Genomic DNA, 24,326 nt, shown 5'->3' on the forward strand with positions numbered 1-24,326 from the left:
GCTTTGCGCTGTAGCTCTGCCTCCAGTCCAGTCAATCTCTGCGGATCACCGCCTCTCCCCGCCCCTCTCAGTGAAACAAGACTGAGAGGGACGGGAGGACTATTTTGTCCCGGGGATTTCGGGGTGATTAAGACCTCCTTCTGCCGTGATGTTGTGGCGAATCAGTCTGGATTATAATGCTGAAGCGGCCTGATGAAAAAAAACCAGGTATTTTAAATCGCTTCTCTTTAACCACTGTCACAACATCGCGTCAGAACGAGGTCTTAATCACCCCGAAATCCCCGGGACAAAATTCCTGGTAGAGGCAGAGCTTTGTGCAGTAGTCCTCCCGTCCCTCTCAGTCTTCTTTCACTGAGAGGGGCAGGGAGAGGCGGTAATGACGAGCTCAGCTCGTCCATTACCGCCACGGTGTATTCCTCAGTCCCTGGAGGGTCTTTTTGCACAACATTTTCGGAGGGGGTGTAGTTAGCTCTGATCCCCCCGATCGCCGCTGTTTTGACTTATGTTCTATGTATGGCCTAGTTCAGGGGTCAGCAACCCGCGGCTCCAGAGCCGCATGCGGCTCTTTTTCACCTTTGGCTCCGGTAGTGTGTGTCAGTGGCTGCGGCGTGCGTATGACGTGTGCTGCTGCTGGCCGGCAGCCTATCAGAGGGGCCGCCGGACCGATGCAGTGCAGGGCTTTGGGCGGCCATTTTCCCGTAGCCCTGCAGTGTAACGCAGGCAGGACGTGACGTCGGGAAGGAAGAGGATCGTGGGAGTTGCTCGCCACAAGGAGGTCGGGACCGGAGGAGATCGTGACAGGAGGTCTTCTGACTAGGTGAGTAAATGGGTTTTTCTTTTCATATCTGCTGAAGGATTGTGCATATTGGGGTCAGATCTGCTGAAGGATTGTGCACATTGGGGTCAGATCTGCTGAAGGATTGTGCACATTGGGGTCAGATCTGCTGAAGGATTGTGCACATTGGGGTCAGATCTGCTGAAGGATTGTGCACATTGGGGTCAGATCTGCTGAAGGATTGTGCACATTGGGGTCAGATCTGCTGAAGGATTGTGCATATTAGGGTCAGATCTGCTGAAGGATTGTGCATATTGCGGTCAGATCTGCTGAAGGATTTGTGCATATTGGGGTCAGATCTGCTGAAGCATTGTGCATATTGGGGTCAGATCTGCTTAAGGATTTGTGCATATTGGGGTCATATCTGCTAACAATTTGTGCATATTGGGGTCATATCTGCTAATGATTTGTGCATATTGGGGTCATATCTGCTAACGATTTGTGCATATTGGGGTCATATCTGCTAACGATTTGTGCATATTGGGGTCATATCTGCTAACAATGTGTGCATATTGGGGTCATATCTGCTAACGATTTGTGCATATTGGGGTCATATCTGCTTAGGATTTGTGCATATTGGGGTCATATCTGCTAACGATTTGTGCATATTGGGGTCATATCTGATCCTGTATATAGCATTAAGGTAAGAAACAATATATGCAGCGTTAGATTTGTTTTATAATGGTTTTGCGGCTCCCAGTTTTTTTCTCTTTTTGGAAACAGGTCCAAGTGGCTCTTTAAGTCTTAAAGGTTGCAGACCCCTGGCCTAGTTGGTGCCTTGAACACACAGTATTATAGCATGGTACACACCTTCAATTTATATTGCCCAAGGATTGGCCAATTTTACCACCTCCACTCAGTATGACTGTCAACAGATTTTGAATACTATGAGCAGGTTGTGTAGGTAAACTCTCATACTACATAGAGGTGGCAAAATAGGTCAGTGATTGGCTGGTCAAAATCCAAGGCGTGTACCAGACTTTTCATGTTTATTGTCCTGAGACTGACCTATGGAGCTAAAGCTCGGATCTGCCTGTTCAGTAAGCCAGCACCTATTCAGTAGGAGACCTTGGGCAGGACTCCCTAACACTGCTACTGCCTATAGAGCGCGTCCTAGTGGCTGCAGGTCTGGCGCTTTGAGTCCGCCAGGAGAAAAGCGCAGTATAAATGTTCTGTGTTTGTTTGTTAAAGCCCTAGTTCAGGCTTTGTTGTTTTAATGCATATTCTATAGACTATATTCTAATTTGCAATGCACAAAGTTTGTAGCATTGCACACATCATTTTTTTGCATTGCTGGTTATCTGTGAGTTTTGAGCTCAGACCCCTTTTAAATTTTGCTTCATGTCTAGAAGAACTCATGGAGAAGCATGTGATTTGTTTGATCAGCTGATAGATTTGCAAAATTGAAGAAATAGGTGGCACACCACTGGCTGTAAACTAAAAAAAATTACAGTGGAACGTCACCGGAGTTCAAAGTGCTGTGTGCTTCCTAGAACGGTGCTGGAGTGCAGGCAACCAGTCCTTGAGAAATACAAGTAAGCAAGGATCCTCCGCACTCTTTCCATGTGGTAAAATCATGTATTAGTTTATTAAATCAGCATAGAAAAAGTGTGGCAGCATGCAAGCTGACGCGTTTCCGACCCCACCGGGTTCTTAGTCCTCGCTCCCAGTACATATACACCTAATGAAGGACCTGCGTGTCCGTAACATGTAGTGTCTGTTCCATAATACAGCAACAGTTGGCAGCCGGTGGTGTGTCGCCTTTTTCTTTGATTTGGTAGTACCTAGACCGTTTGAGCAATCTGGTCGCGGCTTGGCACCAGCCCAGGTCCAGGAGTTTACTTCTTGGCAGCTATTCTCTGTGGATTTTGCATTTGCACTCTGATAGATTTGCAGAAGTCTGATTTGCTGTAATCAAATCCTGCATGAGCACATGTTCATGACTGGCAAATCAGACCTAACATAACTGATCACATGCTTCTCCAGGAGTTCTCCTAGACATGACTATCGCTGATCTCCATGGTGTGCATGGTACATCTATAGGCTTTGTCTGAGAAGAGGAGTGCAGCTAGTACATGGTTCTATTAAAAGCCACCTTTTGGTTATTTGTTCTTCAAAAACGCTAGTTACTAAAGATTGCCTGACCAGACTAGTTCAATGTAAGACCAGCTGCCATGAAGACTTTCAGACTTCTGGTAAAGGCAATCACATAATGACTTGTTAAATCTCATACATTACTGTGGTGAGATTTCCATGGGAATTCTCAGTTTCAGCCAACTTCAGTGGAGGTTATAAAGCTCCATGACAGCATCACAATCAGCCAATGGACTATCTATAATGTAGAATAATAAAGTGGGGAGCGATGCCAATGAATGTTACATAGTACAGGATGCTCTTTATCAGTGTTTTCAGCATTGTTACATAATGCAGGACCATCGTTACCACTGGATAGCGATTATGGCAGTTTATCATACTTGTGGTGCTTATAGACGTACATGTTACTAGCTTTTGCGTTATTATTTTTGTAAGATGAATGATTCTGTTATCTCGCTGTTGTCAGAATAGCTCCATTCTATCATTTGTTTCACATACTTGGTATATCTGGAAGTGTTTGTAGCAGCGATTATTTTAATCTAACGTTAGCTGTTTGCTTGCGTACGGCTTCCGTGCGGTTTTGTTAGTCTGCATGGAGACATCGCAGTGGAGCATCTGCGACACACCAGGTTCTGAGCTGCTTTCACATGCGTGTGAAACCTCTAAGTTTAGATGAGGAGGCAAATCAGGATGCAGGAAATAGCAGAGACATGTGCTCTTCTGTGATCACTGAAATGCAGCATACTTTATGGAGCACACTGAGCTGTAGCACAAGCTCAGCAGACCTAAAGATCCCTTTTCTATAAAGAAATAGGAACAAACTGAGATCCCAGGAACTACTTACTGTTCTCTCATTGTCTAGTGGAATTGTGGGACCTTACAGACCTTGTTCAGGCTCTTTTTTTTTTTTTTTGTAAAGGGTACCGGTAATGACAAGATAAATGTGTATGCAAAATCCCGTCCTACTTTGAACTAGACCAGTGGTCTGCAAACTCATTTGTCAGAAGAGCCAAAGATCAGCATTACAACGAGAAAGATTTCTTTTGAGAGACAAATTTCTCAATCATAACTATGTAGAACAACTAAAGTTGGCCAGTCGACATCCCAAATCCATCATTATAATTCATTAATCATGTATGCATATGCTTCAAAAAGTGCTTAAGTGCAAACAATCTATTAATCAGTCATCAGAAATGAATGCATCCATAGAAATCAGGATCCAAAGATAAGTGCAAACAAATGATGCAGTAAAACCCGTCATCCAACTACCTGTGCAAAATAACACAATAATGGGCTCAATTCACAAAACTTCTCATAAGTTTATTTATCACTTCATTAATAAAAATATAGTTTCCACACATTTTATAAGCAAAATAATCACTGGAAGTAAGTTGTTCCTGATGCATTTCATTTCAATATTACTTTTCTTACCTTAAAGGAGAACTGTAGAGAGAGGTGTATGGAGGCTGCCATATTTATTTCCATTTAAGCTATACCAGTTACCTGGCTATCCTGCTGATCCTCTGCCTCTAATACTTTCAGCCATAGCCCCTGAACAAGCATGCAGCAGATCAGGTTTTTCTGACAATTTTGACAGATATGACAAGATTAGCTGCATGCTTGTTTGTGGTGTGATTCAGCCACTATTTCAGCCAAATAGATCAGCAGGGCTGCCAGGCAACTGGTATTGCTTAAAAGGAAATCAATATGGCAGCTTCCATATACCTCTCACTACAGTTCTCCTTTAAAGGGAACCTAAACTGAGAAGTATATGGATTTTTCCTTTTAAAATAATACCGGTTGCCCGACTCTCCTGCTGATCCTGTGTGTCTAATACTTTCAGCCACAACCCCTCAACAAGCATGCAGATCAGGTGCTCTGACTGAAGTCAGACTGGATTTGCTGCATGCTTGTTCCAGGTGTGTGATTTAGCCACTACTACAGCTAAAGAGATCAGCAGGGCTGCCAGGCAACCGGTGTTGTTTAAAAGGAAATGTACAGGTCCCTCTCAGTTTAGGTTCCCTTTAAAGGAATACTGTAGGGGGGTCGGGGGAAAATGAGTTGAACTTAACCGAGGCTTCTAATGGTCCCCAGACATCCTGTGCCTGCATAGCCATTCACTGATGCTCCGGCCCCGCCTCCAGTTCACTTCTGGAATTTCAGACTTTAAAGTCTGAAAACCACTGCGCCTGCGTTGCCGTGTCCTCACTCCCCCTGATGTCACTAGGAGCGTACGGCGCAGGCACAGACTATACTGGGCTTGTGCTATACACTCCTGGTGACATCAGCAGGAGCGAGGACACTGCAACACAGGCACTGTGGTTTTCAGACTTTAAAGTCTAAAATTCCAGAAGTGAACCAGAGGCGGGGCCGGAGCATCGTTGAGTGGCTGCGCGGGTACAGGATGTCTGCGGAGGACCATTAGAAGCACCGGGTAACTTCAACTCATTTTCCCCCGAACCCCCCCCCCCCCCCCCCTACAGTATCCCTTTAATTATACTATATTTTTTCACTTTGGGGGCTTAAAATGTAACATACAGTAGATATGGTGAAAACAGGTGAAGCTTTGTGAATCATGCCCAATGAAGTGGGCCAGCGCAAGAGAATGAGCTTGCCGCAGAATGCATGGTAGTGTAAGCTGTAAAGTTACCATAGTTACCTGGTGCACTATTGCGCCCAATGCTGGCAGCCGACACCTGTCCTCATGCTTTCTGCTCCCCCATTCACTGCCGTCTCAGTCCGATCCCTGCGCAAGTCAGCCAAGTAGTGCACTACTGCACAAGCGCTAACCCAGCTGGGCCGCGATTTGCAGGGCATTCTACACAGGGAAGGATGGGGGGAGGCAGAGGGCATGAGGACGCCATTGCAAAAATCCCTGTAGCCACCATTTACACTCCTGTGAATTCCTTAGTGTGCTTCTTCTCTACAGCGCTCCGACAGTGCAATGATGATAGCCCCGCCTTCTCCCTTCACCAAGCGTCCCGGGCAAAGATGGCCCCTAGCTGCCTGAAAACCTGTGTGATGTCAGCCACAGAGAGATGATGTCAGCACGCTGCTGCATGTCTGTCTGTGGAGAACATAGGACAGACATCGGCAGGTTGGATACAAGCGCCGGACTGAAGTGGCTAAAGAGCCACATGCGACTCGGAAGCCGCAGATTGCGATTCCTGAACTAGACTGAAATAAGATAAACAGATGCGCCAAAAAGAATAAAATACACTAAAAACTGTTTAAAAATTGTAGGTAATGGTAAACTTAACTCTCAACAGATGACACAATCTATTTCGAGATATAAAACACTTTATTGGAGAACTCTCCAGTATGCTGTGGTGCATTTTGTGGGTCCAAACTGCTTCTTCAGGCAATAAGGGAGTCACTTAAAGTGAACTGAGCACCATTTTTACCAGCCAGGGCGTCTCAATAGCACATTAAAAAATGCATGTCAACAGTGTGTCTCATTATTAAAAAAAAACTTAAATTTTACCTTTTTATTTTTATATTTAAAAGTTAGCAGAGGTGTTATTAGCCTATTTCAGACAGCCCGACCACAGACATTTCAGTCAGCTAAGGACTAATTTAATTGTTTTACTGTACACAATACCTTTCATCAACAGGAAGGGGGGGGGGGGGGGGGGGGGAAAGGGACAAGTGCTTGTAAGTGTATATCTAGAGGGAAGGTGTGAAGATAGCATGTGTGACTTCTGTTAATAAGGACAGCTAAAGGGGAGGAGGGAACATAGCAGCTCCTGTAGTTATTAGTATCCAGGAGACATTCCAGGGGGTAAAAGGTGCTTAGCTCCCTTTTATGGCCCGTACTCACGGGCTGCAAATGTTGCCTGTCGCCAGCACACGTGAGCGTGTGGGCGACAGGCCGGCGACAGCTTCTCGCCAGGTCCCTCCGCGTACACACGCGGAAGAGGGACCAGCGGCGAGGCGGAAGCTGTCGCCGACGTTCCTCCTCCCCCCGCCGGAAGCTCCATTTGATACAATGGAGGTTGCTGTCGCTAGTCCGCGTACTCACGCGGACTAGCGACAGTTGCGGGGGAGGTGCGGCGGCGACTGTCGCCATGCGATTGAAACTTTCAATCGCATGGCGACATGAGCGGCGGGCGACAGTTCGGGGTGCGCGCGTGTGCGACGGCCCATACTCACGGGCGACCTGTCGCCGCAAAACACGCGCGCGCCGCGTGTTGAGGCGACAAAAGTCCCTCGTGAGTATGGGCCATAAGGATGATATATCTGCACTAAGTGCCTCCTGTTTCTCAACAGGGTATCTCTCACTGATAACTGAATGAAGCCTTTTACATACATTAGATGGTTCTCAGCCGAGGCAACTAGTCGGGGCTGCCTATGCCTAGAATCTAGCATGTGTGCAACGTTTTAGTTATAAGTGAGAGTTGCTCTGTAGAAAAATGGTGATTAGGATTAGATTTTTAACTTCTACACTAGTCTGCACTCTAGCAACGCATTCTGTTACTATGGATAGGGGGTAGAGGGACGACGAGCGGCACATGATGGAGCAGGATGGGTGAGGGTAGAGTATAATAGTGTTGGGCAGCGTTCGGCCAAGATTATCTATCAGACTAAAACTTTTGCTGACGCATCAGGGAGGGTCAGGGGCTGCTGTACACACACACATTTCTTAGCAGATGGGGTCTTTAGTGTCCACTTTAGCCAAGTTTAACTCCGTGTGCACGCACCTTTATGATCACTTAAAGGGAACCAGAGAGGTTCAAAAAAGGTTTTATACATACCTGGGGCTTCCTCCAGCCCCATACGCACGGATCGCTCCCACGCCGCCATCCTCTGCTGCCTGGATCCGCCGGTACCGGGTCCCGTCATTGCCACGAGTCGGCCGGCGGCCGCGGCCGATTCTCTGCATCACACGGAGCTCCCTCTATACAAGTATGCATGAGGCTGCCTACTGTGCAGCCGCATGCGTACGGGTATGGAGGGAGCCCCTGTGATGCGGACAATTGGCCGCGTCCGCCGGAAGTGACGGGCCCGGTACCGGCGGTTCCAGGAAGCGGAGGATGTGTGGGAGCGATCCAGGCTTATGGGGCTGGAAGAAGCCCCAGGTATGTATAAAAGCTCTTTCTATTTCCAGGCTCCATTCCTCTCTGGTTCCCTTTAAGGCCCATACACACGTCCAACAAAGTGCACGACCAACCCCACAAGAAAATGCTTACGTGACTTGTATTTTCCGCACAACAACCAATTTACATACTGCTTGTGTGAATGAAACAACACACTGCACGACATGGCCGCATTCAAAACAAGAGCACGTCCTTCAAATGACTTGTACACACGTGGGCAACTGCACGATATCAGCCCAACAGTCGTGTGAGATGATCAGCCGGATGGATCATGCAAACTGCAAGTTATAACTTGTGTAGTCAGTTGCCACACGTAATTACGCCAGATTGACGTCCAACAGACCAACATTAGATGACAATCAGGTTGAATTGTTGGACGTGTGTACGAACCTTTAGAGTTGAACGAACCATTGAATAAAATGTGTCCATGTTTAGACAGTTTTGTAATTTAATAGCAGTCCTTTACTGTATTGGTATAAGTGCTGTTTATCTTGAGTTCAATAACCATACAAAATATCTGCATTCTGATACAGCACTTTCCACTCTATGGCAGGAGTGTATGGGGATGCTTTGTCTAATCCTATCCCTGTATATCTGTGCTGATAATGACTCCATTGCGCCCTTTATAATAAGTGCACAGTAATAAGTGAGATGATGAGGTCTGTGTCTCCTCAGGGATTATAATGGGGAAGGGGTTAATTGGTTAGGAAGCACACATCAGAGGAAAGGTGTGGGGTGTTGCCATGCTGTATGGGAGGGTGGGGTCTGCTGTGTGCTGTATATGTGCATGTGGGGACCTGCTGCTGGTGAGTAGGGGGGAGATTAATGCCAGAAGGGGTCATGAACTAGCAGGCAGAGCCCTGACTGTGTCCTGTGTGTGAGCTTGTAGTCAGCTCTGCATTGAAGGAAAAGGGTTACTGTCACAGTTTGTGGGCTTTGTACATGTTGGGGAATAGCTGGGATTTGGCAGTCAGGAACATCCTTGTCCTTTTATAATACTTTTGGGTTTAACAAAGACCCTGCTATTGTGCGTTGGAGCATTCCATTCCCATTCACTGTAAAAGTCAGTTCACACCAGCAGTGACATAGTTAAAATACAGACCCTCTGGCATGGCTCCTAGCATAATGATTCTGTATAGTGGTCTTTGCCGTAGCCACATTGTAGAGTTTCTGCAGGATGTCTCTCTTCCACCCTTCTCTTGTGTTTGTATTGATATATGCCACCAGTAATATACTTCAGCCTACAAGAGCTTCACCAAATGGTCCTTACTGCCTTGAAAGCTACAGGGCTGTCATCTTTACTATTATTTTGCTATAGAGTTGTTATATTTTAAATGTTTAATTGGCACAAGTTTGAAATAATCAGCCAGATGAGCCATTTTGTTTTATTTACTTCTGTTGTGTAAAATAAGATTACACAACTCATCACAGATTCACTGAGATTTGATTCTCATCGTAGATTCACTGAGATTTGGTTCTCATCGTAGAGTCACTGAGCTTTGGTTCTCATCACAGATTCACTGAGATTTGGTACTCATCACAGATTCACTGAGATTTGGCTCTCATCGTAGATTAATTGAGATTTGGTTCTCATCACAGATTCACTGGGATTTGGTTCTAATCACGGATTCACTGATTTAACAATAACAATAACAATAATATTTATATAGTGCTTTTCTCCCTGGGGACTCAAAGCGCTGTGACCCTGCATTATGCAGTCTCAAAGGCTAGGGAAAAGAGGTGAGTTTTTAGCCTTTTTTTAAAGCTGTCCAGAGAGGGAGCCTCTCGTACTGATTGTGGAAGTGAGTTCCATAGCGTAGGGGCTGCCTAGGAAAAGGCCCGAGCACCAAATGTTAAGTGTATCCTGGGAATAATCAGCTTCATCTTGTTGGCAGAGCGGAGGGTGCGTGGAGGGGCATAAAGTTCCAATAGATCCGCTATGTATTTGGATCCCATGTGGTGTAGAGCCTTGAATGTCAGCAGGCAGATCTTAAAATTGATTCTCCATTTTACTGGCAACCAGTGAAGAGTTTGCAGTACTGGGGTGATGTGTGAGCTGCAGGGGGGCATTGGCTAGGAGTCTGGCTGCAGCATTCTGTACTAGCTGTAAAGGTGGCCATACACTGGTCGATGTGCCATTAGATCGACCAGCTGACAGATCCCTATCTGATCGAATCTGATCAGAGAGGGATCGTATGGCTGCCTTTACTGCAAACAGATTGTGAATCGATTTCAGCCTGAAACCGATTCACCATCTGCTGAGCTGCTCCTGCCGCCTGTCCCCCTGCCCCCCCCCCCCCCCCGTATACATTACCTGAGGCTGGCTCCCGGGCATCTTCTCCGCATTGCACGGCTCTGTTCCGGCTCCATTACGGCGCTTCCTGTGTTACTCCGTGACCAGGAAGTTCAAATAGAGCGCCCTCTATTTGAACTTCCTGGTCACGGCAGTGACCCAGGAAGTGCCGGGATGGATGGAGCCGGAACAGAGCCGTGCAGCACGGAGAAGACGCCCGGGAGCCAGCCTCAGGTAATGTATACTTGATCGGATCGGCCGCCGCGGGCGATCGAGGGTAATTTCCCGCACGGCGCGATCGACGGACCGATCCGATTTTCGGGAGGAAATCGGATCAGCGGCTGCATTTACCGCGAACGATTGGCAGCAGATTCGATCCCAGGATCGAATCTGCTGTCGAAACGGCCGGGAATCGAGCCAGTGTATGGCCTGCTTAAGGGGCGCAGAACCTTTTCTGTAGATCCGATGAACAGGGCGTTGCAGTAGTCTAGGCGGGAGGATACAAATGCATGAACCAGGGCAGGTAGGTCTTCAGCTGGGATAAGGTGTTTGATTTTCGCTATATTTCTTAGATGGAAGAAGGAAGACTTGACGACAGCTGATATCTGCTGTTTGAGTTTTAAATTTCCATCTAGGATCACCCCAAGGTTTCGCACAGAGTCTTTATACTGTACAGTATCTCCCCCAATTGCTAGTTTGAGGTGGTGAGCGTTTTGAACTTTATCCATCATGTGTAGACCACCTACCACCAACACCTCTGTTTTGTCAGAGTTCAGCCTCAGCCAGCTGGTGTTCATCCAATTTTGTAAATCCACTAGACACGCATTTATGGATGCTGATGGGTCTTGGGTGCCAGATTGAAGGACAGATACAGTTGTGTGTCATCTGCATAACAATGGTATCCTAGGCCATAGTTCTGGATTATTTTGCCCAGTGGGAGCATGTAGACTGCAAAGAGTAATGGTGATAGTACAGAACCCTGTGGAACTCCATAGGGAAGTGGCACTGGATTAGAGTAGTGTGTGCCCAGACATACTTGCTGTGTCCTGCCAGATAGGAAGGTCTGAAACCAGCTAAGAACAGTACCCCTTAGGCCACAGTAATTCTTCAGTCGCTGGATTAGTATTTCATGATCCACAGTATCAAATGCTGCAGACAAGTCAAGAATAATCAGAATTGAGCAATCACCCTTGTTCCTTGCAGTAAGTAGATCATTCATTACTCTGACTAATGCCGTTTCAGTGCTGTGCCTTTTCCTGAATCCTGACTAAAAAGTATCAAAGATGTTGTTATCTGTAAGCCTGGCTTCCAGCTGGTTGGCGACTGCTTTCTCGATAACTTTTGATAGGAATGGTAAGTTCACCACAGGTCTGTAGTTGGTTACAGAATCAGGATCTAGTGATTGTTTCTTCAAGAGGGGTTTTATGATTGCTTTCTTTAGTTCTTCTGGGAAAAGTCCACTTTGCAAGGAGCACTGAGTGATTTTGTGAAGTGCTGGCCTGATCAGCTCTGGGCACTGTATTAAGGATCCAGTTGGGCCAGGATCCAGGTCGCAGGTAGTGGGGCGGAGACTTTGAATGAGAATTCCAAAATCTTCTTCACTCAGAGTGTCAAAGACTTGCCATGGTGGTACGGTAGTAGGCAGATGCAAAGTCCAGTGGTCAATTGATGTTGGTGTAATGCTGGCACGGATGGTAGACACCTTGTTTGTGAAGAAGGCAGAGAATTCTTCACACCTTTCCCTGGAGAATGTGGTTGGGGCTTTTAGGCAGGAAGGATTGCAGAGTGATTCCACTGTGTGGAAGAGTTGACCAGCTCTGTTGTTGGCTGTAGATATTTTGTGCGAGATATGTCTGATTTTTTTCTTGGTTCTTGCTTGTTGGTATTGTCTGAGGTGTTGAATTAGGCTAGATTTGTGCTCCTCAGACCCTGATTTACGCCACTGTCTTTCAAGTCTGCACCCTTTCTTTTTTAGATCCATGATGGTTTTGTCAAACCAATTAGCTTTCTGCTTTTTGGTTGCTGATTTGGTGCGCCATGGGGCAATACTGTCAAGTGTTTCATATATCGTGTTGTTGTACTGGGTTACTAGATTGTTTGGGTCCATTTGACTGTGGAGCAGATTTGTAAAATCCAGGTTGGCAGTTATCCTCTCCGGTGTTAATTTATTCAGGGGATGGATTTTGATTGTTTCTTTAGGGAGCTGCTTGATAGGGTGATGTTCAATAGTAAACTGTATTATGTGATGGTCTGACCACACCACTGGGGTTACTGTTATGTTACTAATGTCCATTCCATGGTGGAACAGTAAGTCTAGCGTATGCCCTCCTCTGTGGGTAGCAGATTTTACAACTTGTGTGAAGTCTAGTCCCCCCCATGAGATTTATTAGTTCATTTGCATTTTGTGATTGAGTGTTATCAGCCCAGACATTGAAGTCACCAAGGATGATCCATCTCGGATAAGACAGAGTTAGCATTGCCAGAAGTTCTGAGAATTCCTGTAGGAATGGGTCAGCATCTCCGGGGGGACAATAAACCACTAAAAGTTTGAAGCCTTTACTAGCTGAGATCTGGGCACCTATACATTCAAAGGACTTTGTTGAGCCAACATTCAGGGCTCTGAGCTGCAGAGTTGTTTTGTTACTTATCAGGGAATCCTTTAGAAATACTAAATAGTAAATAAGTAAAATAAAAATAAGTAATATAGTAAAAATAAGTAAGTAAAAAAAATTGAAACTGGTTATTGATGTATAAAAGTCAAATATCCCAGCACTCTTGCACTTGCAACTAAGTTTATTCTGGATCGGTGGTTTATAGCTAATGGAAGGTTAAGAATAACCCCCCTGGGAGTTTGCACAGTTTAAAGTGTACATGAAGTCTATATACACATTTTAATTTTCTCAAAACCTCTTAGCCACTATCTGTTGTAAGAAAGTTTTCCTCCTCTCTCCTCCTCTTTCTGTAGCCTGAAATAATGTATTTTTATTATCTCTTGCGAGAGCCCTGGTGGAAGCCATATTGAATTCCATGAATTATCTGAATAGCAGCAGATGTTATAAACCTGAGCATGTGCTCAAATTACGCATCCCACAGCTCCCTTTTTCTTGTATGGTTGAACGGTAGTTTCAATATTAAATAGGTATGCAGACAGATAACATTATTAATTCCTTATGCCAGTTCTACTTTTATGCTGCATGCTTAAAACATGCCAAATTCTGACAGAAATTGTAGAAATAAAATGGAGTGTAGCATGAAAAAGTTGAATGTTGGAATGGATGTTGATAGATACACACACAATCCAAATGATGCAGCTGTTGATTGAAATATGCTTAATATTATGAAAAAAGGAGCAGAAGGAGATGAAGTTCAATTAATATGAATACTCTTGACTGAGGCCTTACTAATGAAGCTAAGTGCGGCAAGGAACATACGTGGACTGATGCTGGAATTCACAATTGTATGTAATGGAGTGAAAGGAAACCAAGAAAGCCCTGCCTGAAGGTTGTAATCTCAGAATACATCTAGAGTAGGGATAATCAATGATATGCAAATACTACCAAGTTGATGCAAATGTATGCAAATTTGTTATGAAAATATATGCAGCTTCAAAATGGACCAAACAATTTAAGCTCAAAAGTATTTGCATCTACAGCCTAGGCTAGAAACTCAGTTTAGTTTGTTTGTAATACTTTCCTGAAGTGTTGTGTTGTGAAAAAGCTATAGATGAAGACTCTATATATTTAAAAATGAGTCAAAAGTGGCAGCTCCCTTATGCCCTTCTTGGTGGGTTTCTTTTAATTGGGCTTTCAATCATCCCTAAATTTGATACATGTCATTAATGTTACCATTCTGAAAACTAGAATGGGTTCATCCCCCGTGAGCGTCCTATGCATGCACAGTACGATATTTTCTCCTACTGCGCATGCGCAATACACTCACGGAGGTGGGAGCATGATTGAGGATGCGCGCAGCCAGGGCCATCAGGCGCAGTTGCCGGCGAGTGGATTTGTCGCCAGAATTGAAACTAAGCTACTGCGGGGACCGGAGGCTGGTCGAAGCCCCAGGTAACAAACTCTTTTTAATGTTTAGTTAAGGTTCCCTTTAGGCAGGGAACTAGATGCATTTGTGCACGTTTTGCCACAGACTGCAAAACGTGCACGATTTTTCAGTGCACACGCACTTGCTTCAGCACATGTACACTCCCGCATGTGCTTTTTAAGGCTGGGAACACACTTGAAGGGCCGTTTGCCCCTGCGATTCCCGGGGCTCCGTCGTTAATGTTTAACGCAAATGTTTTTCCGTGAACATTTACGCATTTGCGGCGTCATGTACCTTATGCAAATGTGTGCATCGTGCAGAAAAAAAGCAGAAAACTGTGCCATTTAAAAACACACAGAGGTTAAGGTTCCCTTTAGGCAGGGAACACACTAGACGCGTTTGTGCAGGCTTTGCCACGGACAGCAAAATGTGCACGATTCTACAATGCACACACACATGCATTCACATGTGCACGTGCACCCGCACATGCACTTTAACCCTCCTGGCGGTATAAAAAAATACGCCAGGAGGCAGCGCGGCAGTTTTTTTTTAATTTTTTTTTTTCTATATCATGTAGCGAGCCCAGGGCTCGCTACATGATAGCCGCTGCTCAGCGGCATCCCCCCGCCCTCTTCGATCGCCTTCGGCGATCTCCGATCAGGAAATCCCGTTCAAAGAACGGGATTTCCTGGAGGGCTTCCCCCGTCGCCATGGCGACGGGGCGGAATGACGTCACTGACGTCGGGTCGTCATTGGGAGTCCCGGGCCACCCCTCGGCGCTGCCTGGCACTGATTGGCCAGGCAGCGCACGGGGTCTGGGGGGGGGGCCGCGCGCCGCACCGTATAGCGGCGATCGGGCGCGCGGCGGCGGCGATCAGGGTGCTGGCGCAGCTAGCAAAGTGCTAGCTGCGTCCAGCAAAAAAAAAAATTAAACAAATCGGCCCAGCAGGGCCTGAGCGGCACCCTCCGGCGGCTTACCCCGAACTACGTTCGGGGTTACCGCCAAGAAGGTTAAGGCAGGGAACACACTTGCAGGGCTGTTTTCCCCTGCGATTCCCGGGTCTTTGCTAACTTTTTAGTTTGTGTTTAATGCAAAGGTTTTTCCATAAATGTTTCCACATGTCTGCATTTGCTGTGGCATGTACTATATGCGAACATGTGTGTCGTGTGGAAAAAAGCAGAAAGCGGTGTGATTTAAAAACGTGCGAAAGTTAAGGTTGCCTTTAGGTAGGGAACACACTAGACGCGTTTGCGCATTTTCCCACGGACGGCAAAACACACAATTCTACAAGCTATTGAAGTCAATAGCCTTGTGTGGGAAACGTGTGCCACAACTGTTTGTTCACGTTTTGAGTTTTTCCACACACTGTTAAATTGCACAACTTTTTGCCGCACAACGTGCACATTCGCATAATGTACATGCCGTCAGAAATGTGAAAACGTTCCCGGAAAAACGTACACGTTAAGCACAAACGCAAAAGTGTGAATGCAAAAGCCGACAGAGACCCTAGAATCACAGGGGAAAACGGCTCGGCAAGTGTGTACCCTGCCTTAAAGAAGAGGTGCAAGGTGAAAAAAAGATCTGCCTTGGGCTTTCTCTAACCCTTGGCAACCTATCTGTCCCTCGCCATAGTTCTGCCTTCAAGCGCTTAGTCCTTTAAACGCTTGGCTGTGATGCTCGTGATCATGCTCGTGATCATGCTCACGTGGCCTGTAGCATATTTCCCAGGCACAGGAGTACTGCGCCTGTGCAGAAAGCTCCAGGCCATGTGAGTGAGCGCGATTGCAAGCAGCATGGCCAAGCGCTTGTGCAGGCACAGAAGATGCTGACCTGGCAAGTTTGGCATCTGCAGCCGAGGGGATCCCTCGGCTGCACATGCCGAAGTTGATAGAGCTACAGCAAGGGACAGATAGGCTGAAAGAAGCCTCAGGTTGTCACTTTTAAAGTGCACATTAGTTTGCGCAGGCAGTGTCGCTCGCTGCCCCCCAATCACGAATTCGAGTAAATCCGTTCACGGCAGAATCGAAATACGGATATGCCATGATCGTGATCTGGTTTTAAATCTGAGCACCGGATTTGACTTGGATTTTAGCCGTGATTACATGTAGAATCCGTGATCACGGCCGCGATTATGGATTTGACTTTAACATTAATAGCAAAGCCCCCATACATGCTACAATCACTAAAAGTGCATGGATTATAAAGGTGATCAGTGGCTGCCTACAACTTAAAAAAAAATGTTTTAAAAAAGACCTAATAGTGTATGAGAAAATCAATTTTAAAATCTCAAATGATACAAGTATTCCTAATTAAAAACCGCAGACTTTAGCGGTTAATAGCAAAGCCCCCTTACATAATAGAAAGCCACATTTTCAGGATATGTTCAGTAGAATAGTGAGAACAAGGGGCAACATTTTTTTCAAAAAGACTTACGTTTTTGAGAAAATTGATTTTAAACACTGGGCGTTTTAAAACGTCCATTAACAGGGAGAAACTGGACGTTTTTATACTACTGCTGGTCCAGTAGTGTTTAAATGTAAGCCTAAAGGTTCGTATACACGTCCGATAAAGATCGTTCGTTACGAACGATTCGTGACGTTTACACGATATTCAAATTAGACCGAAAAGATCGTTCTTAATGAACGATTGTGTACACACATGAACGATATAAGTATAAAGTACTGAACGACGAACGATAAAAAAATGCGTGCGCAAACGGAAGTGACGTTATGACAGGCAATAAGAACATGCGTACTACTCCACAGATAATCATTATCGGACGATCTTTGTACACACTGCAACGATTGAACGATTATCTTTCGAAAAAATCCGCCGGGTTGGATCGGTCGGATTGAACGATAACGGTCGTTATCGTCCAAAAAAACGATCGTTGGAAAATTTGGAACGCACGATTATCGGTCCGATTGTCGTTATCGTTCGTTTTCAAACGATCGTTATCGTACGTGTGTACTCAGCTTAACAAACCCACCTGTTCTAAGAGCTACCATCATTAATTGTCTGTGGATGTAAAGGTGGCCACACACCATACAATGTTTTAAATATCTGTTCAATTTAAGAATTGCAATCTTTCTGACTAATTATAACATTTCAAAAATCTGACCAATGTACCACACACATATGTTAAATTTTTCCCCAATTATGATAAAAATGATTGGAAACTCTGACAAAATTGCTAGGGCATGTATATTAATAAATTGACAATCTAACACACACCATACAATCTTTAGAAAGATTGAAGAAAAGTATCTGGCATTCTGGATCGATTAAATTCGAAGAAAACGGGAAATCCGATCGGATTTTTCAGTCGAATGAAAAAAAGCTTTCGATTTTTTTCGGGAGATCCGATCGTTTTTATCGAATTGTAAAATCGGATCATTTTATTGTATTGTGTGTGTGGCCACCTTAAGGAAGCCTCTGTTAGCCTCTATGGAGAGTGGATATAACTGTATGCACGCAATGCAAGTGCCACAGTGCAGAGCAGAAGCAAATATTTCCATGGTCCCTACTGCTGTGCTAACATATGCCTCCTGTATGCAAGACCTTCTGTTCAACAGGCAAAGGAACAGAGAGTCTACTGCATTCTCTATTATCCAAAGAAGTCAGTCAGTAGTCTGTAGGGAGAAGATCTATGTGTAAGGTGTAAATCTACTTTCATTGTAATGATAGAATGCTGTAACTTTTATATTAGTGCTACACAAATATTTTTTATATCGCTAAATCTTATTCTATTTTAACTTGCAGCCAACTATGATTTTCTAGAACTGCCAGGAAGTGAAACATTTTTGCCAGAATGGTAACAGTACACATATATGGAATGCCCATCAGTTCCCATCTTCCTGGATGTGTTATTACCTGCAGAGCATAAAGTAAGTTTTAGCATCCCCAGGCATTATTTTCAGTTGACTGCAGTCAACCTTTTCTTCTATGCACAACTGAAGTGATGACCAGGTGCTTTACTTGGCTTTTACACACCTGGCAGTAATTAAGATTTTAGCTTCCACTCTGCATTTCCTGGTGGGCAGTACCTACAGCTGTCTGCGTTAGTATTTGTACACCTGTGCAAGAATGTATACAGTACTTTTGCAATAAAATAAGATAACCTGAATAGGCTTGTATTTTTCTCCATTTCCCTCTTGTAATCTCTGGGCAGTGTATAGTACTAACCTATGTGGAGAAAAGGTGAGACTCGCCTCCCTAGGAGAGCTCACTCCCTCCAGCAGCTGCCCTATTCCAGGTGTGTTGTCCTGGTAGCGAAGTGTCTCCAACTAGCAGTGTCCTCCAGCCACAGCTCCTTCCGGACAGTTCTTTGCTGAGTGAGCAGTTGCTTCATGACTAAGAGCCCTCCTTTAAATTAAGTACTTATAAGGGTTAGAGCTAGTGGGCATCTTGGATCTATAACATTGCTAGAACAGCAGTACCAATGGGACAACACACTTACCAACAGTATTGTCACACAGTCTGATGTTGTGCCCAAGCAGAGAAGTGCCCCTCTTGACTGGAGGTAACTTAAGTGGCACCTTCATCACACTATTTTCCGCATCCTGATTGGAAGGTAAAGGTGTGACTGAACTGCCACTCACCAAACTTTTCAGAGTGCAATACCCCTTTTAGTGGACATGTCAAGTATTTAGAACCTTGAATATATTTATCTTAACCATAATACACTATTTGGAGGTGGATGGAAGCAGTGGAGCAATAAAAGTCTTATCTTGAGAGGGCTTTAAGCTCAAAAACTTAATGTCAATGCAAATTACCCTAAATTCTTAATGCAATTATCTTTATTCAGTTTTCTTTAAAGTGAACCTCCAGACTAAAAATCTACTCAGCAGCACTGAAAAGGCTTGGTGTTTAACAGTTTCATTGCATCAGAACTTTGTTTTTATTAGCTAAGCCTCATTTTTAACTGCACAGAGGAAATCTGCCCGGGCTTTTTTCCCCTGATGCTGTGCAAAGCATGATGGGATTTCTGATAATGTTGATCTTGTTCTGCTGTTTGGTGCAAAATTTATTTTTTTTTAATTTGAGATTTGAAGCCTAGCAGTGATCAGGACACAGGACAGTTGCATTCGTGTCTTATGCTCCCTGTAACCTCCTTTCAACCAAAAAGATGGCTGCCCCCATGAAATCACAAACATTTGCCTATCCTTTTAAAACGGGGTGGTTAAGAGATTATATAACCTATCTATTTTAATTAACATAACTAATGTAACTTAATATTATGTTTGTTTAGGCTGAAGATCCTCTTTAACATGGTGTTTGCTTGTTTGGTGAGTCAGTATTGCCCTTTAGTCTAAAGGCCATAAATTGGGTGACTTGGTGGTTGGTTGATCGACCGTCCAATTCGATTATCAGATAAAAATTGGGGCCGTCAAGTACATGCCCAATTGACGATGCAACCAGTTTAGTGCTGGAATTGGTCACAGGAATCGGTCGGACATTTTGCAAGATGTAAGGCTGATTTGCTAGATCGGATACGCAGTGGTAACGCCGAGCGATATCAGGACGAGCTACGAGCATGACAAAACCCCCGATGCTGTCCACCATATGTGCAATGTTACTAAACAACAGAACTTCTGATCCAATAATTGTGATTGGAGGAAAATTATTGGAAAGCATGGATTGGGCACATAAATGAAATAAAAAAATATAAACAATCTCATCATTTCATATGGAATGGATCCACAAAATGTTTCAATAAAATGTTTGTTGTCATCTGGCACCAGAAACACTGTCCAACCAATCGGAAGGTTGATCGTTTGGTAAATGACATTGTTAGTGGGCACTGTAAGACTACATAATGAAGAGAACTTTGGTCCCCTTTTTAGCAACATTTGCTTCAGCATGAACTAAGAAGACACTTGGATAAGAAAAGGTTAAGCGTGTACTTGTTTTGCAAGTATATGGCATTTCTGGCGGTATAAGAATGTATTTATTATGCAGGTATTTGGCATAGAGTATTTTAACCTTGCATTCGCTGTATGATTTTTACGGATCTGGCGTGGTTAAGCTTGATCTTGTTTTGTGGCTGTTCACATATACAGTCTTTTTGCTGGTGTCAGTATCTGCAAAGCTTAAAGGACACCCGAGGCAAAAATAAACGATTGTATCTATCTTCCTTCTCCTAAAAATTACTTTTTAAGTTATTCCACAGTTTTATTTTATGTTTAAATCTACTTTTTAGGTTTTAACTGTTGTTTTTGCTCAATGACACATTCATTGAAGTATGGCAGAGCTAAAATCTATGAGTTATTGACCCTTTTTATCTCTTTTCTGCTTTCAGAAGCCATTTTCTGCTAGGAAAGTGTTTTATAGTTGGAATTTCTTATCAATGAGGGTCACACTGTAGTCACTTCCTGTCTGAGTCAGGACTGAGTCAGCCACTTACATACCTGATATTTAACTCTTTCAGGCGGAGAAAGAAAAAAAGGAACACAGCATAGTTATTTGTGTGCTAGGCACTGTACATACCCATGTCTATCTCATCAAGTCACGTCACCTCTGGTATCCTTTAAAACACACCTGACTCGAGACAAAGCTATCTAGGGTAAGCACAGCAGTATGCTCATGCTTGATCCACATACCTCTTTGCGTTGTCCATTCCTCTCTTTGTTCCTCCCGGTCACTGTAAACACTTTGTGAAAATTTGACTCTTAGCTAAAGTCAAATTTTCACACAGGAAGAGGCAGGCTTGCTGAGTTGTTCCCTCCTACCACCCTCTTATTCCCTCCTCTTTCCTCACCCATTCACTCACCTTAAAGGGACACTTAAGCCAGGAATAAAAAGATCAGTTTTACTTTCCTGGGGCTTCTACCAGCCCCCTGCCGTCCCATGCCCTCGCAGTCGCTCACAGAGCCTCCAGTCCCCGCCGCCAGCTAGTTTCATTTTCGCTAATAGGCCTGGCCACGCATATTTTTCTTTGGGTTTCAGTCCGCAATAGCGTCCTGCTCCTGTGCAAGACGCTATTGAGGATGGGAACATGAAGAAGGATACGCGTGGCCAGGCCTGTACAGGTGCACAAAGCCTGCCAACTCTCTGTCGGTGCCTGTCACGAAAACGAAACTAGCTGGAAGCGGGGGACAGGAGGATCTGCGAGTGACTGCGAGGGCACGGGATGGCTGCAGGGGGCTGGTAGAAGCCCCAGGCAAATAAAACTGTTTTTTTTTTTTTTTATTCCTGGCTTAAGTGTCCCTTTTTAAGAGAAGGAAATTGGAGGGTTGTTACCAATCTTATGCAAAGTTATGCTGCTTGGAATTTGACCAGTCAAATGCAGCAGCTAAATAGAATCTGGAGTTGAATACATAGGCAGCTTTTGCACTGGAATTATGTGCTGCTTACTTCTCTGCATGCACGGCTGACTTAGGTTGGAGTCATTGCTTAATTTGCTATAGGATTCTGCTGTTGAAGAGTTGTATTTTCCTGAATAGCCGTGTAGATCAGGAATGTTCCTAAGCTGGTTCTTTTTCTACATGTACCTGCTTTGAGTTTTGGTAGGTTAATCCTACTCTTATATTTTATGTCCCCAGCTCTGGAGGAAGAATTACCCAGAGGATATAAATAACCAAAGTATATCAGTCTCTCCTTATTATCAGAAAGCCGACTGCAAAATACCATATCCAATCTTTATTTATACAAGAAGTGTTTTAATACAAAAATTATTTTAGGTAAAAAGAATCCATACAGTACGGTCAAAAATAGTGTGATCTACTGCAACTAGTTGTAGGCGACAACACTAGCTTGTTCATAGTTATGTAAATAGGTGGAAAACTCCTTTGTGGTTCAAAAAACATGTAAATGAACTGAACCTATACACAAGCCAGCCTATATCATATAAAACGTTCTGTCACATTAAATAACGAATGTAAACGACCAGCTATAAAACACAAGTTTTAAGTATGATCTGATCAAGTAATGTGTACGTTTATCTACAGCTATTCTGCTATTGGTTCTAGCATTGGTCCATTGTATACTTTTTCATTACTACTGCACTCTTTATGGCTGATCTTTTTGCTTTTTATATTTTTTTATTTTTTTTATCTTTCAGGTGTCAATTGATTGTGGGCTATTTGTATATATACAGTATATACATTTTATATCAGTTATGTGTATTTTTGATTTATTCTTAGATAATTTAGTGGACTTGTGGGCCTGATTTAAGAGTCTTTGGGGGGGGATTTATCAACGCATTACTGACAGTTTTTTCTTCTTAATCTGTTCTAACCAGCAGGGAGAACAGTTCTGCATGATAATAAGAACCTTCTTAAATCCTAGGTAATAGAGGCAATTTAGTATGAATTTTTAGAGCTGCACTACAGTTAAGAAACGTGCAAATCCATCCCTAAATTGGCGCAGATTAAGAAGTGCTTGATAGCAGTTCTACAGATGTAGAACTGCAGGGTAGACATGATTGCAGAGTGCAGGCTAGACATGATTTATGTGGTGCTCCTCCCCCCTGCCGAATTCCTCCTCATAGCCTGCTGCTATCAATACAGGTGTGTTGGTTACCTCAGCAACAGGAATTCCCCTCACACACTGCACTGTCTGAGAGACCTTCCTAGCTCCTCCTATTTTACAACAGTTTTAGAAGGACTCTGCACTAGCTAGTGATTTATTAGGCTGTCTGAGACAGTTCTGCACGGATTTCTTAAAACCTACTACTATTTTGTCTCAGACACTCTTGATAAATCTGGCCCTTTGACTCAAAACAACCCAGCTCTGGAATGGCTAAGCTTGCTTTGATTTGATAGACATCTGGTTCTGGAGATGTTAAAGTGAACCTTAAATGAAAAAAAAAAACGAGTTCTACTGGGGGGCTTTCCTCAGACCCCTGCAGCTGACCGGTGCCCTCGACGTGTCTCTCCGATCCTCCTGGTCCCGCCGGCGACCACTTCCGGTTTCGCCGTCAGGACCCGACAGGCTGGGAACGCGAGTGATTCTTCGCGTTCCCAGCAACAATAGCTCCCTCTATGTTGCTATAGCAGCATAGAGAGCTGCTATAGCAACATAGAGGGAGCTATTGTTGCTGGGAACGCGAAGAATCACTCGCGTTCCCAGCCTGTCGGGTCCTGACGGAGAAACCGGAAGAGGTCGCCGGCGGGACCAGGAGGATCGGAGAGACACGTCGAGGGCACCGATCAGCTGCAGGGGGCTGAGGAAAGCCCCAGGTGAGTAGAACTCGTTTTTTGTTTTTTTTTCACTTAAGTGCCTCTTTAAGCTTTGTCTGGTTCTGAATAAAAGATGGTTAAGTGTCTTGCACTAACCTAATGGTGCTCATTAATGATACAATCTTGATTGTACAATATATTAATTTGTGTTATCCTTCTACTGTATAGAGTTGGTCGGACTGTACAATCAAGATTGTGTCATTAATGGAGACCTAAAAACAAAAGCTATCAAATCATCCATAACTTTGTATTTATTACATATTGTTTCCATAGATGGAGGAAGATGCCTCCTCCTGTGATATCATTGTGATGCTGAAGAATGAAGAATGTAAAGTTGCAAAGAATTAGGCGACTTTTCTTTGTGCAGACCTTTGAATCAATGACATGAACAAAGAGATAAGAATCCTTGGAAGTCTTTTACACCAAACTACATGCTGTTGCCATGGTTTCCTGAAAACAATAGCGACTGCAGACTATAGTTCAAAGAAAATGTTTACAGTGTTCCTAAAGTAATAAAACCGTTAATAAAATAAAGATGGACACCTGTAGAATGGAAACTGTGCTTCGAACCAGAGCCGGGCCAAGGTCTTTCAGCACCCAAGGCTGAAACCCCAAAGTGTGCCCCTCCATCCGTCCAACCCCAGCCGCCACACACTGATTGCTATTAGACTAATGGCCCATACTCACGAGGGACTTTTGTCGCCTCAACACGCGGCGCGCGCGTGTTGCGGCGACAGGTCGCCCGTGAGTATGGGCCGTTGCACGCGCGCGCACCCCGAACTGTCGC

General features: G+C 44.4%; 1 protein-coding gene across 21 annotated transcripts in view; it reads left to right on the forward strand.

The window, feature by feature from the left end:
- THRA (thyroid hormone receptor alpha) overlaps positions 1-24,326 on the forward strand; it is a 1,122,562-nt gene that overhangs the window by 816,974 nt on the left and 281,262 nt on the right. For 3 of the 21 annotated variants that reach the window (XM_068262447.1, XM_068262448.1, XM_068262445.1), the window contains exon 2: positions 18,120-18,244. The exons of 17 other annotated variants lie outside the window; for them this stretch is intronic. The gene's annotated coding sequence lies outside the window, so the exon portion shown is untranslated. Of the gene's footprint in view, positions 1-13,782; positions 13,820-18,119; positions 18,245-24,326 lie in introns of those variants that run through there. One more of the 21 variants, XM_068262449.1, reaches the window with a different exon arrangement.

This window comes from Hyperolius riggenbachi, chromosome 12 (assembly GCF_040937935.1).
Source record: "Hyperolius riggenbachi isolate aHypRig1 chromosome 12, aHypRig1.pri, whole genome shotgun sequence".
NCBI classification, from domain to species: domain Eukaryota; kingdom Metazoa; phylum Chordata; class Amphibia; order Anura; family Hyperoliidae; genus Hyperolius; species Hyperolius riggenbachi.